This window comes from Cryptomeria japonica, chromosome 2, assembly GCF_030272615.1.
Source record: "Cryptomeria japonica chromosome 2, Sugi_1.0, whole genome shotgun sequence".
Classification (NCBI taxonomy): Eukaryota; Viridiplantae; Streptophyta; class Pinopsida; order Cupressales; family Cupressaceae; genus Cryptomeria; species Cryptomeria japonica.
In genome coordinates this window covers 224,154,957-224,168,401 of record NC_081406.1, presented here as the reverse complement: position 1 = coordinate 224,168,401, position 13,445 = coordinate 224,154,957, and positions in this window count along the sequence as shown.

Sequence of the window (13,445 nt, the reverse complement as noted above, 5' to 3'; positions counted from 1 at the left end):
ATATTATAGATTTGTACTCCACCTTCTCTTTGATAAAGCTTTGAATCTCCTTCAAAACTACAACCTTGTCATCTGTCTTATAGGGCCATATACACAAATGAGTATGAATTGTTCATTTAAAGAAAGAGAGAAAGCACACACAACCATCCAATGCTGAATGTAAACCACTACATTGATATTAATATCCTTTTCTTTCCACAAGATTGCTAGACCACCAGCCAAACCAACTGCCCCTTGAAAGATGCATTTCCAAGATCTACAGTAATTAACAAATTTTCCCCCTTCTTCAACATATACCTTGGTTTCTTGAAGCAGAATAATAGAACTTGTAAAAGATCATAATTTGATGCTTAACCGAACATTGTTTGTTAGGCCTCTGACATTCCAAGTAGCAATCTTCATTGTTTCCCATGAAGGGAGGTTACAAGAATTTGTTAATGCTTCTGTATTTTTGATCAACAACTTCTTCTTCTCTTAATTGCCTCAAAGATTTACTCCCCCTTACTTTACCCAATTGCCCTTGTTTGCCTAATCCCATATATTAGAAATGGATTGGGATATGCATCATTCCTTAATAATATCAATTTCACTAGTCAACGATTCCTCTTCCAATTCATCCATATAGTCCTCCAGCTCTAGATGAAATTGTCATGGGACAATGGGGCCTAGAGGAGACTCATTCTCTGAGGACAAATTAGATTTTGTCTCAGCCTCCAAGTTTTCATTATTGGAAAGAGGATTTGATTCTATATTCATAATGGGATCTTGAATAGACAAAAGATTCTTAATAATCTTTGAATGTGATTTAGGATGGTTCAGATTGTACTTTACTTTCCAAAACGAGCTTGTTTGTTTTTCACTTCAGACAATCTGGACTAAGGTGAAGCCTTGATCCATAGTTTAAGCAAATTGTTTTGTCCTCCTCGACCTCTATAGATTGTTGCCACATCTTACCATCCACCTTCAGGAAAATAATTTCAAGAACCTTCTTAATCACAACAATTTGCATTTGAGAATACTTATAGAGAACTCCATCCAATTTCGAAGAGGGTTTATGGAGTTCACATGATTTTGTCTTGATTTTGCAAGATCTTAAAGTTTCACATTATTTACAATGTTCACATGTAGAGCCATTTTTATTCCATGGAATGATTTTTTTAATATTGATTAATTTGAAATATATTTTTTATTATATATCATAAAAAATAAATAAATAATATATATAATCTTATAATTTTTAAATTGGTTTTTATTTAAATGTTGTAAATATAATTATGTAGATTAAATAGTAATTATATACATTTTAAAATTAAATTAAGATATAGTTATATATCGTTAGATTATATTTTATTAGTTAAAGTAAAATTCAAGTTGTGTGAATTAGAATTAGACTAATAAATAAATGAATACTTTTAAATAGAGTGAGAATATGTATAAAATATTATTGTAACTAAACTATAAATAATGCTTCCCTTAATTACTTTTAAAATTATCTCTATGTCAGTGTTATAATTAGTATTAGTTTTATGGTTATATTAAAATTTAAGATTAATGTTTGGATTAGAAATAGGATATGATTATGATTAGGGTTAGCCTAACAATTATAGTTAGAATTTTCGTTAGAATTAAGTTTACAATATAATCAGGGATACAATTATGATCATGATTAGAATCAGAATTTGAATTATGATTAAGATTAGAGTTAGAGTTAGGAACTGCAGATTTTTACAAAGTGGGTGAGTATTCTTATCTCATAAATATGGCATGCAACACTATGTTCTATTTGTCCATTGATAATCTGTACAGTTATTATCTTTGCGATGAAAAGAGGAAGTCTCTGAAACGCATCATTCATCAATCTTCCTATTTTTTAATTTGACACGCGTTTGATTCTTCCTCCAACCAGTTCATTATGGTGGTGGGCTAGGATGCATCACAGGAGGTTGATGTCTATACTTCATCATCTAATTCTTGGAACAAAATAGATTTAGGATCGCGATACACAGGTGAATTTTGTGTTTCAGGGTTGGGAATTTACCACAGAGGAAAATTTTACTGGATGGATAATCTTTCCTTCAATGGAGGGGTTGTAGAGTTCAACCTTTCTGATAATAGCTTGACCAAAATTCCACCCTCACATGATGCAATTTCTAGAGATTCAGATGATGAATATGAATATTTTCTTAATGGAGAAGCGGATCCATATAATAGCATTGCTAGTATGTATTAATTTCTAACTGGGAGTGATACAGGTCCCCTTGTTTTGGTTGAGAGGGAGTATGGGTTTATATGGGAATTAGAGAGTGGATGAGGAAACATAAACTCTGAGAGGTCATGGTGTCGAGTGGAAATGAGATTGCCCAATCAAATTAAACTAGTTTCAGTTAACAATTTTGGATGGATTGTGGTGGTGGGAGAAGGGATCGATGTATACGATGGAAGCAGAAGACTGGTGAGAAATTTTGCAATTGATAATCTTGATCCACATATTGGGACATCAATAGAGTGGCTATGCACTTTTTCAGCCCACACCTTAGAGCCTTTATTATTGCCTCTTGAGTGTACCTATTTAAGGTGGCCTGGTCACAGAAATTTCTGACCTAATTCAGTTCTTGTTGCAGTTTCAAATGTTAGCACATAATTATTTAGACTGAATTTCTAATGTTATATGAAAGTAAGATGGGATACTTTGATTTTGTGTAAATGTACCAAAATAAAATGTGTGTTGTTTGTTATTAGTTAGGTCAGTTATTCTATTAGTTAGATGCCGATCAATTACTTTTATTGAGTTCATTTTGAGATGATATGAGAAATTTAGAAGGAAAGGAGATTGAGAAAAAGATACTGGATTAGTAATTTTTCTCGTATTCAAGGAAGAACTCACTCACTCTTATAGGATTTTTATAGAAACTTTGAAAATATGATTTGTATAAACTTTTAAAATATGATTTGTATGATATAGCTAACTAGAGTTTCATGAGTATGTATGTGACTATCATTTTTAGTTGTCTTTCCATGTATTTAGGGCTTCTATTTATTGAGGCAATAATAATTCTTTTTGTATGTCTATTGATATTTCATCATGCGATTAAGAGGTTTTTAAAGTGTATTCAATTAAAACTAATAAAGATTTATTTGTATTATTGCTATTGAGAAATTTCTACGTGTCTTTTTAAATTTTCTTCAATTGATATCAGAACTTGATAGATCATGTTTGTTGTTTTAAATCACTGAAGAAAAGTAGATCATGACTGAGTTTTATTAGAAATTTGAAGGTGCAAATTGAAAAATATTGTTTTTATAATTATCAACCAAAGGAGATTGTTGCTAAATAAAAATACAATAGGAAAAAAAGAAATAATGTTGATGCATTTTTGTTTTGAAAGGTTGCAAAGAATCATGTGAAGCTAAAGCCATTTGAGAAGAACTTTGTTGTGCACTAAGCGTAGGCCTTCTCAACCAATAGATAGTGAAACATTTGCTTCTTGTAAGAAAAATTTGATGCAAAAAATTACATGAAAATTTGCCACTCAATATCAATCACTGCTACCATAATATAAGTGTAAAGAGTCTCAAAAGGGAAGCAACCTAATTTGAAAGGGTGAAGTATTCTTAAAGCTATCAAAGGAGTTGTTGACAACAAATAAAGAAGAGCCTTAAAAGGGCCATAGTGTTTTTTTAAGAAGAATTGAAGGCCTCTATAAGAGGATAAAACGTAGGGACCCTTGAAGGAGTCTAATACAGAACCTATGAAAGAGAGATCACCACATCATGCGAAAGAGAGATAACGACATCATGTATCATAGTAGGAGATAATACCATTAAAGTCGGAAGAAGAACTAATGGGTATTGTGTTGAATTAATAAATGGTTGGCATTAAAGGGGAGATTGTTGAATAGTAATTTTTCCTACATCGAAGGACAAATTGCACTTATAGAAACTCTTAAAATATGATTTGCATGATGTAGATAACTAGAGTTTTCCATGAGTATGCACGTGGCTATTTCATTTTTTAGCTCTCATTCAATGAAGCCAAGACCAATATTATTCAGATAATTGAAATGCTTTATATGTCTCTGATATCTTTCAATCAGTTGATCTTGATCATGTGAAGTAAAGATTTTTGTGTGTTACTTAGAAAAGAACAAAATACATTACTTAGTAGATTGAGTGTCATTCATCTATAGAAAAGATTTTTTTGTTCTATATACCTAAAATAATCCACTACATTGTTGCAAGTATAAGGACAACAAAACCAAACAAAATTCTACCAAAGCACATAAAGGGTCCATATTAGATTGATAGAATTTAAATATAAATTGGATATTATGATAGTTGAGTTTGGATGATGAAATATTATAAGAAATGATTCAAGTTTCTTTATCAATGTACCACAAATTATGGTTATATTCACACAAGTATCATATAATTGATAGGTTAATTAAATAGTTTATATTCATACTTATCAAATTGAATTGACAAATGTAATTCCACCTATGAATACATAAACCTTTCTCTCCACTCAATCCAACACTCATAGTCTTCTAACAAAAATCATGTGAATCGCTTCCTTAATTCCTTGAAGATTCTCGTCATTCCATAAAACTAAAATAACAAAAAGATAACAAAGATGCGAGCATGAAAATCTACCATGTAAAGTGTAGCTGAAACTTTTTTTTACAATATCTCATGCTTTCCTTATTTTTAAATTTTAATAGATGCTTGAATGAATAATTGAAAAGGCTGAGAAAATACAACTTCTGAGATCCCAAGAGCACCTGCAAGCAAAATACTTGTCACAAGAGAAGATTGGAGACAAAAACACAATAATGACTCTGAAGAAAAAGATTATTATTCCAAGAGAGAAAATAAAATAAAAAATACAATACAATCCTTATAATAGCAGAATATGCAACCCTAAAGAAACCCTAAAGGAATAATGTGTATTTAATAATTAGAATAATTATCCTACAACATTATTAAATACCTAAGTTTAGCATAAGTGTAGAAAATAATAGACTAATAATTAAATACATAATTATTAGCTAATAAATGATAACTCTAACACCCTCCCTTAAGATGAATTTGGGTCCCAGCAACAAGGCTTGATGAGGTACCTAATCACCACGAAATCTCTATGAATCAAAGAAATAGAGAAAACCACATGGGAAAAAACTCTACTCCAAAAATAGATGGGCAAAAGCATGCTAAAAAAACATGAAGGAAGGAAGGCCTCAATGAGACTCCCAAGGACAACTTCTTTCACCCAAATAATAGAGCGCAACTGAAGGTAGCCCAAAGATGTAAAAGGTGTTGAACACATAATACCACTAAGAGGGGGGGAATCAATGGCTCCTAAACTATTTGACTTTTAAATAAACTTCAGAATATCAGATATTCAATTAAACACTAAACAGTCAAACCAGTAGAACAAGAAAGAAAGATAAAGAGAACATTGACACAGATGTAACTCTCAACACTAGATTTACGAGGAAAACACAATGTGGGAAAAAACTCGGTGAGAAAAGTTGCTGGAGACTACTACTCCAATCCAGCCTCAGAGGTAAAACACTGAATTACAAAGTTTTAATTTACCAACCCCTGCACTTTTAGGGCACCAAACCAAGGAGCATCAACCCCTACATCAAGATTCAACTTGGCGATGTATATTGAAATACTATTTGAATACAATTAAGGCTTCTTGTTGCAAATGAATTCTACAACTCTTTGATCAAATAACACTATCAGTTGAAAGTCTTTTCTCCTCCACAAAATCTCACACTACTGGTTGTGAGATTACTTTCTTTGATTCTCGTTGTCTACTACAACTATAATAATAATACCTCTAATTGAAATCTCAACCCGAAGTTTGGAAATTCATATGGTAAAGTTACTATTTTCATGGCTAGTGTTCATTTAGTTATCAACCCAGGGACGTAAAACTTGAAATGGGTCTGCACTATATATGCACTAAGTTCCTTCTATGGCTATTCAACATTGCTAGAGTAACTAACATTATGCAGAAAGGAAAGGCAAGCATGGAAATTATAGAAGGCTATAGGAAAGTTTATAGAAACAATGTTGGAATGATCTAATATAAATAACAGAAATCACTCTGTTTTGGCTTGGCTGCAAGAACAGTCAATGGATCTATTTCTAGTGGCTGCAGGAATAGTCAAGGTATGAACTTCTACTGCAACTAAAGAAGAGCTAATTTCAATAAGCATAAACACAGGATCACTCACGAAGTGAGCCCCCTTGGATGAGTGATATCAAGCTTCCAGAAAAATACTTTTAGCAGATCAGAACAACATATCTTTTATTCATTGCTTCCTAAAAATGATTACATGTTTAAAAAACTCCAAAATACTTATCAAAATTCTCTGCTCTATTCCTTTCTATTCTGTCTAACCTCTAAGAAAAAAGGAAGAGCTTATTAAAAAGAAAAGATAAACTACAATGGACAACTCAAATCACACCCAGAAGAAGAGGCAGATGATTGATTGATGAAGAAGATAACTAGTGCTTGGCTGCAGGAAATGTGGATCTAGACTGAAACACAGTCTTTGCATGCCGTAGCAATATTTTATGAATTCAATGCCCACTAGAGTTAAACTCTCGTATTGCTACTTGGCTGCCCCACTCATGCTGTACCTTGTTCTCGCTCGGCTCCTCTTCAGCTTGATCTCTAGTTATTTCTTTCATGATTCTTCCTTCTTCAGGCAAGAAAGGAGAATATCCACTGCAGCATCATTTATTATCTGCACTACAACATAAACAACATACAAGGACATGCATACATATTTTATTTAATTAATACATTCATTAATTTACATATGATATTACCCTAAATAATCTGCATAGCAACTAGAACAAATCATTTGGCTGTAGGAATAAATGGCATGGCTACAGGAATAGATCGACAAAGTTCAAACATGATTTCATAAGTTTAGGTTTAACACATGGAATACATATAGTCAATTTTCAATACTTCACTACTACTATGCAAACCAAAAGATGTCAAAAACCTAAGAGTTTTGATGATAAAAACATGACAAAGTCTCAACTTATCATGCCCCCCAACTTTAAGAGTTTGCTGATCCTACAGCAAAAGGAAAATTTTTGACTTTTGCTAGAACTCTTAAATCACCAACGGTGCCCTGACCTATCCCCCCTGAAGACAAATTCCAATAAAATCCTTTCATTTTTTCCAGCCTGGACCATCTAGTTGTTTCTTTTGTGACTGCATCATAATTCTTCTCTATAGGCTAACATGCCAAAAGCAGCCACATAAGGATTGGGGGTTGAAAAATCAATTGTAGCCAGTTGTTGGCTTTCTCCCTTCCTAACTGTATCTATCTAGGGGCTCTTTGCATGGCTGCATGAAAATTTTGTAGTGAATAAGGTTCTCCCTGTTTTAACCATTCCGATAGGTTATTCTAGCGCTGAGTTAACCCTTCTATTGCAGTTGTCCTGTCAGTCTAAATCAAATGCTCATATGCTTGATAGACTTCTTCTCTCATTGGAAGCACTAATTTTCTAACATCATCTCTTACCAATAACTTCTGCCAATCATAATAAAGAACTCTTGGTGCTTCTGATTCCCTTAATGGTAATGGACAGTCAAGCTCTAATTTTTCATACTCCTTGGCTTGCGCCCCCATGATAATCTCATTTTGGATCCATGACATTAAAGCTTTGATATGGATATCCCCAATATACAATAAAGGGTTCCATTCCCTGTCTGAGGGTACAACATAGTTACGTAAGTATAATTCACATAGCAAATTCTTCACAGTAGGTGGAGAGGTTTGGTAATCATAAAAGAATTCTTCAGGTGTTTCTAAAGAGGGGTTAAGGTCCCTAACAATGCGGTTTAGTTTGAAGTTCAGATACCACTCTTTCAAATGTACTACATAAACTCTTGGAGGTGCCCTACACCATCAAATCAGGAACCATGCCATAAATTATTTCTACCTTAGCCTCTAATTCCTCAATTTTGTTATCTCTCTTTTCAATTTCTTTTTGTTGTTTATCAATAATCCCCTGCAACCTAGCCTTCTCTATTTCCCATTGTCTATAAAATGTTAAAGCAATAGATAAACTACTTAGGGATGAAGGAGGTCTAATATGTACTACCTTAGACTGTGGGATTTCTTCAATAAACTCCTTAATTTGAGCTAGCATCTCCCCACTATTTTCATCAGGCTGATGTAGAATATCTTCAATTTCTTCAAATTGCTATGCCATAGAAGCAAGATTTGCTAGTTTATCTTCAGCAACATTTTGTTGAATTTCATCCTTTGTAGGGCTTATTTCTTCTGAAGTTTCCACTGTAATAACCTTTGTCAGATTACCCCCAGGATGAGTCTTCTATGTCTTGCTACGTGTTCTTCTTATATAAACTTTCAGAATGGTTGTAGGAGTTGCTTCAGTTGCTGTAGGAGTTTTTATTTTTGTCCTATGCCTCTTGGTTGTAGGAGGAATATGAGTTACCTGTGGCTGGGCCATAAGTTCTTCATCTGTTTCTTCCCTTTTCATCTCTTTCCCTTTCCTTCACAGAACTGGTGAATCTCTTCGAAGAGAAGTAGAGGGTTGTTCTTCACTTGATTTTGCTATCTTTTCTTCCATAATAACTATGACTCCTTCAGCAACAAGCAAATCCTCATCTGCAGCAACTATGGGAGAAGAGGGTTCTGCAACATTTTCTTCCTCAACTGACAGGTTATCTAAAACAGGGGCATCTTCAACCCTAAATTGTTGTATATCCTTAAATACACCCCATTCCATTTGTGAAACATCTCTCAAGGAGCACTGTACAAGTAACTTAACCAATCCATGATGGCTAACAGAGTGATTTCCATTTTTCCGTGTCTCCTTACAACTTGTAGAAATGAGGTGGTATAAGAAATTAGGAACATTCACTCACTAGCCATGTTGTAGATGACTAAGTAATTTAAAATGAGGTGAATGCAGATTTGAATATCACCCTTCACATATAATGTATTTCATAACATACAAAGCTACTTGAGGCCAATGTGCTAGTAGAGAAACCCTTCTAGTTCCTTGTTTGTCCACCATTAAGGGTTCATCTGTGGGAATTGTGAATTCTGCTCTGGCACTCCTTGCATCTTTTGATTCTAGAAAGAGTTCTCCTTCCTACAGCAACCCCGTTACTTCTTCTATTCGCTGCTCCATAGCAATAACCCTCAAACCTTTAACTATAGCCTCTCCTTCATAAAGGAATGCATAAATTTTGCATCAATTTCTTCATTATAATCCCGGATTTTCAAGAAGTAATCCAACCAGGCATGGTGTCTGAAATAATGCTCACAAAGAGCATCCTACAGCAACACTTCATGAACCGTCGACTCATGATGAATTGGATCACCACCCATCTCTTACTCTACTATTTTTCTATCTCTATAGCTGAACCAAAATATCAGACAGTCTTGCTAAATTGAAATTCCCTTACATATCTCAATTCTGGCGGCAGAGTTTATTATTCACTTGCGTGAAATAATAACATAATAAGTAATGATGGGGAAAAATTAAATTGGAGAACCAAAAAGGACTGATAATTAATCACTTTGGAAACTGAACCATTAAGCACCACCCCCCCCAAACTTAACCTAGCACGTGTTTGCACAAGTTGACAAGATTTCAGGTAGTGGAGCGGATTTATACAAGATATAATCATAAGGAACAAATAAATGCATAATTAAAATAAAACGAAATATACATGTACCTGCAATTGTATGAAAATGATGGTGAAATGAAATGAAATGACAGGTAAGAACGTGGGATGGAATGTCGTGGATGGGATTTTATGTACGGAGAAGAATATTCCCATATAATATGGAAATATTTTATTATGAAGTGGCAAATATGTTCACTGCAGAGGCTGCAGGAACTTTACCTCTATTACCTTGCTCAATTGCAACAGGAAGCTCATGAATTGCTGCAAGCTCATTGTCAGTTGCAGTAGGAACCTTGTCAGTTGTTGCAGGAACCTTTATGTCACTTTGTGGAGTAAACTGATGTAGGAACTCTTCTTTAGTAGCTGGTTTATAATATAGATGTAGTCGGTGACCATTTACTAAAAGTTTATATCGAACAGTATCAATTATGGACAAACGAACAACTACATTCTGTAAAACTTCTTCTATCTCATATGGACCTAACAACCTGGTTTGAAGCTTTCCTATAGAATCTTTATATCTGGAATCATATAGTAGTACCCAGTCACCAACTTTGAATTTCTTTTCCCTGATATATTTATCATGCCATTTTGCTCTTTGATTTTGAATCAATTATGTCTGTTGAACAACTATCTTTCTCCATTCATCTAGAGCATTTAATTGTTGAATGTGTTCTTTCTATGCTTCAAGCAATGTCATATTTAATTGCAAAGCTATCCAAAGGGTTTTATGCTCAAATTCAATAGGCATCATTGTTGTTTTCCCATAAACCATCTCAAAAGGTGTGAAACCAATTGGTGTTTTCCAAGTTGTTCTATATGCCCAAATTGCTTCTGAAAGCCGGCGAGACCAATCTTTCTTGTGAATAGACACTGTTTTTGTAAGAATAGCCTCAAGCTCTCTATTTGTAACTTCTACTTGTCCATTAGCCTATGGATGATATGGAGTATATTTTTGGTGTCTTATATTGTATTCATTGACCAAATCTTTTATCAATGTTGAAGTAAATTGAGGTCCCTGGTTTGAGACAATTTCCCTTGGTACTCCATATCTTGTAAATATCTCTTCATAAAGAAACTCAGCTACCTTATTATCTCTTGCATGTGTCATGGCATGAGCTTCCACCCATTTTGTTACATAGTCTATACATACCAATATATAAGATCTGCCATTAGAAGGTGGATCAATTGGGCCAACAAAATCTAATCCCCACTTGTCAAATGGGGCAACTGATATTTGAGGATATAGTGGCATCTCATCAGATTTTGTAGGTCTTCCCATTCATTGACATCTGTCACATTTCCATGTGTACAGAAATGCATCCTTATGTAATGTGGGCCAATAGTATCCTGTATTGAGTATTTTCAGTGTTGTTCTTTTGGTAGCAAAATGACCTCCACATGGCTCATCATAAGATGCATGCAAGATGTCATATGTTTCATATTCTCTGACACTTCTTCGCATGACTTGGTCAGGTCCAGTATAAAATAGACAATCAGCAATCCATGAGAAGTTAAAACTTTTTTCAACTAGCAACCTTCTTTCCTTAGGAGAGAAATAAATTGGCATCTTAGCTGTAGCTAAATAGTTGGCAATATCAACATACCAAGGAATGTGAGCTTGAATGAGAAACAAATGTTCATCTGGAAAAGTGTCATCTATTATTATAGAGTCTTCTTGCAATTGAAGACGTGAAAGATAATCTGCAACCACATTAGACTTCCTTGGTTTATCAACAACTGTGATATCAAATTCCTGCATCAACAATAACTAGCGAGCTAATCTACTAGTGATTGGTAGCTTATTCATGAGATATCTAATTGTAGTATGATCTGTATGCACAAATATGGGATATCCTATGATATAGTGTCTAAATTTGTTAAGTGCATATATGACAACTAGCATTTCCTTTTTAGTAACTATGTAATTCAATTCAGGTCCCTGCAAATTCTTGCTAATATAATATATTGCATTTTCCAATTTGTCAATTCTCTATCCTAGTACTACTCCTATTGTATAATCAGATGCATCTGTATGGATTTGGAATGGTAGAGACCAATTTGGCCCTTTAAGAACTGGTGCTTGAGTCAAAGCATGCTTAAGCTTTAAGAAAGCTTCATTGCATGTTGGGGTCCATTTAAATTCTGCATCTTTAGTAAGTAGTGAATATAAGAGACTTGCAATTTTACTGAAATCTTTGATAAACCGTCTGTAGTATCCAGCATGACCAAGAAAACATCTTACATCTTTTTGCTTCACAAGATCATTAATATGCTGAATGACCTCAATCTTTGCTGGATCCACCTGGATGCCTTGTACAGATATATGATGGCCAAGGACTATTCCTTCTTCCATCATGATGAAACACTTTTCACTGTTTAAAGACAAATTGTAGTCTTCACATCACTGCAAAACTTTCTTCAAATTACCCAATGCTTGATCAAATTTAGAACCATAAGTTATAAAGTCATCCATGTAAATTTCCATAATATGTTGAGAAATATTAGAAAAGATATTGATCACTGCTCTTTGAAAAGTGGCTAGAACATTACACAACCCAAAAGGAAGAATAGAATATGCATACGTGCCCCATGGGCAAGTAAATCTTGTCTTCTCTTGATCCTTGGGAGCTATCTGGATCTAATTGTAGCCACTAAATCCATCAAGGAATGAAAAATATCTCTTACGAGTTAGAGAATCTAATATCTGATCCACAAATGGCAATGGAAAATGATCTTTTCTTGTTGCTAAGTTCAAAGCTCTATAATCAACACATACCCTCCATTTTCCTCCTTTTTTAGGGACTATCACCAGAGGTGATACCCATTGACTATCAGAGATAGGATAGATAAACCCAGCTTTTAACAATCTGTGTAATTCTTCTTTAACTATCTCCTTCAAAGCAGGATTGATTCTTCTTTGAGGTTGTCTGAGTGGGCAACAATCACCCTTTATATAAATACACTGGGTACAAACTATTGGATCAATCCCATTCATATCCTTGTAATCCCATGCAAAAGCATTTTTATGAAGTTTCAGCAAGTCCACAAGGCCCTCTTTTTGAGTATCTGATAGATCTCTATTGGTATTAAAATATTTATTCAATTCCAGCTCTATCTTAATAGTAAGATCAATCTAGTTTATATCAGAAAAATGAGAAGAAGATAATTCCTACTACAACAGAGTATGCAATATATCAGTGGCTGTAGGAAAGTCCAAACCTGTAATATTCAGAACCAATTCCTACAATTTTTGCTCTTCTATGAATTCATTTATCAGGATTTTATAAAGAATTGATTCCTCATCATATAATTGCATGAGTGGTCCTCAATTAATCATCATAAGGTGATTAATAGAGTCAATTTCTTCAGATACTTCTCCCAAGATAGGCCAAATGGCTTGTTGTTGTTCAAGCTGGGGTTGTGTTGGAGAATACAAGGCTAATGTTCTTGTAGAACTTCCATCTGAAATAGTCATATCTCCTGATCTACACCCAATATATGCATCAGTTGTGGCAAGCCAAGATCTACCTAAAATGACCAGATATCCTCCCAATGTTGCCTTTGGAGATAAAAACATGTTGCCTTTGGAGATAAAAACATAAAGTCTATAGGATACTCCCAGGAATCTAGAATAACCACTACATCCTCTATGATACCATCAGGTCTCACTGTAGAGCCATCAACAAGCTATAGAACTATGGGTGTAGGCCTTAAACTATTGATCTCAAGATGTTTCATTACT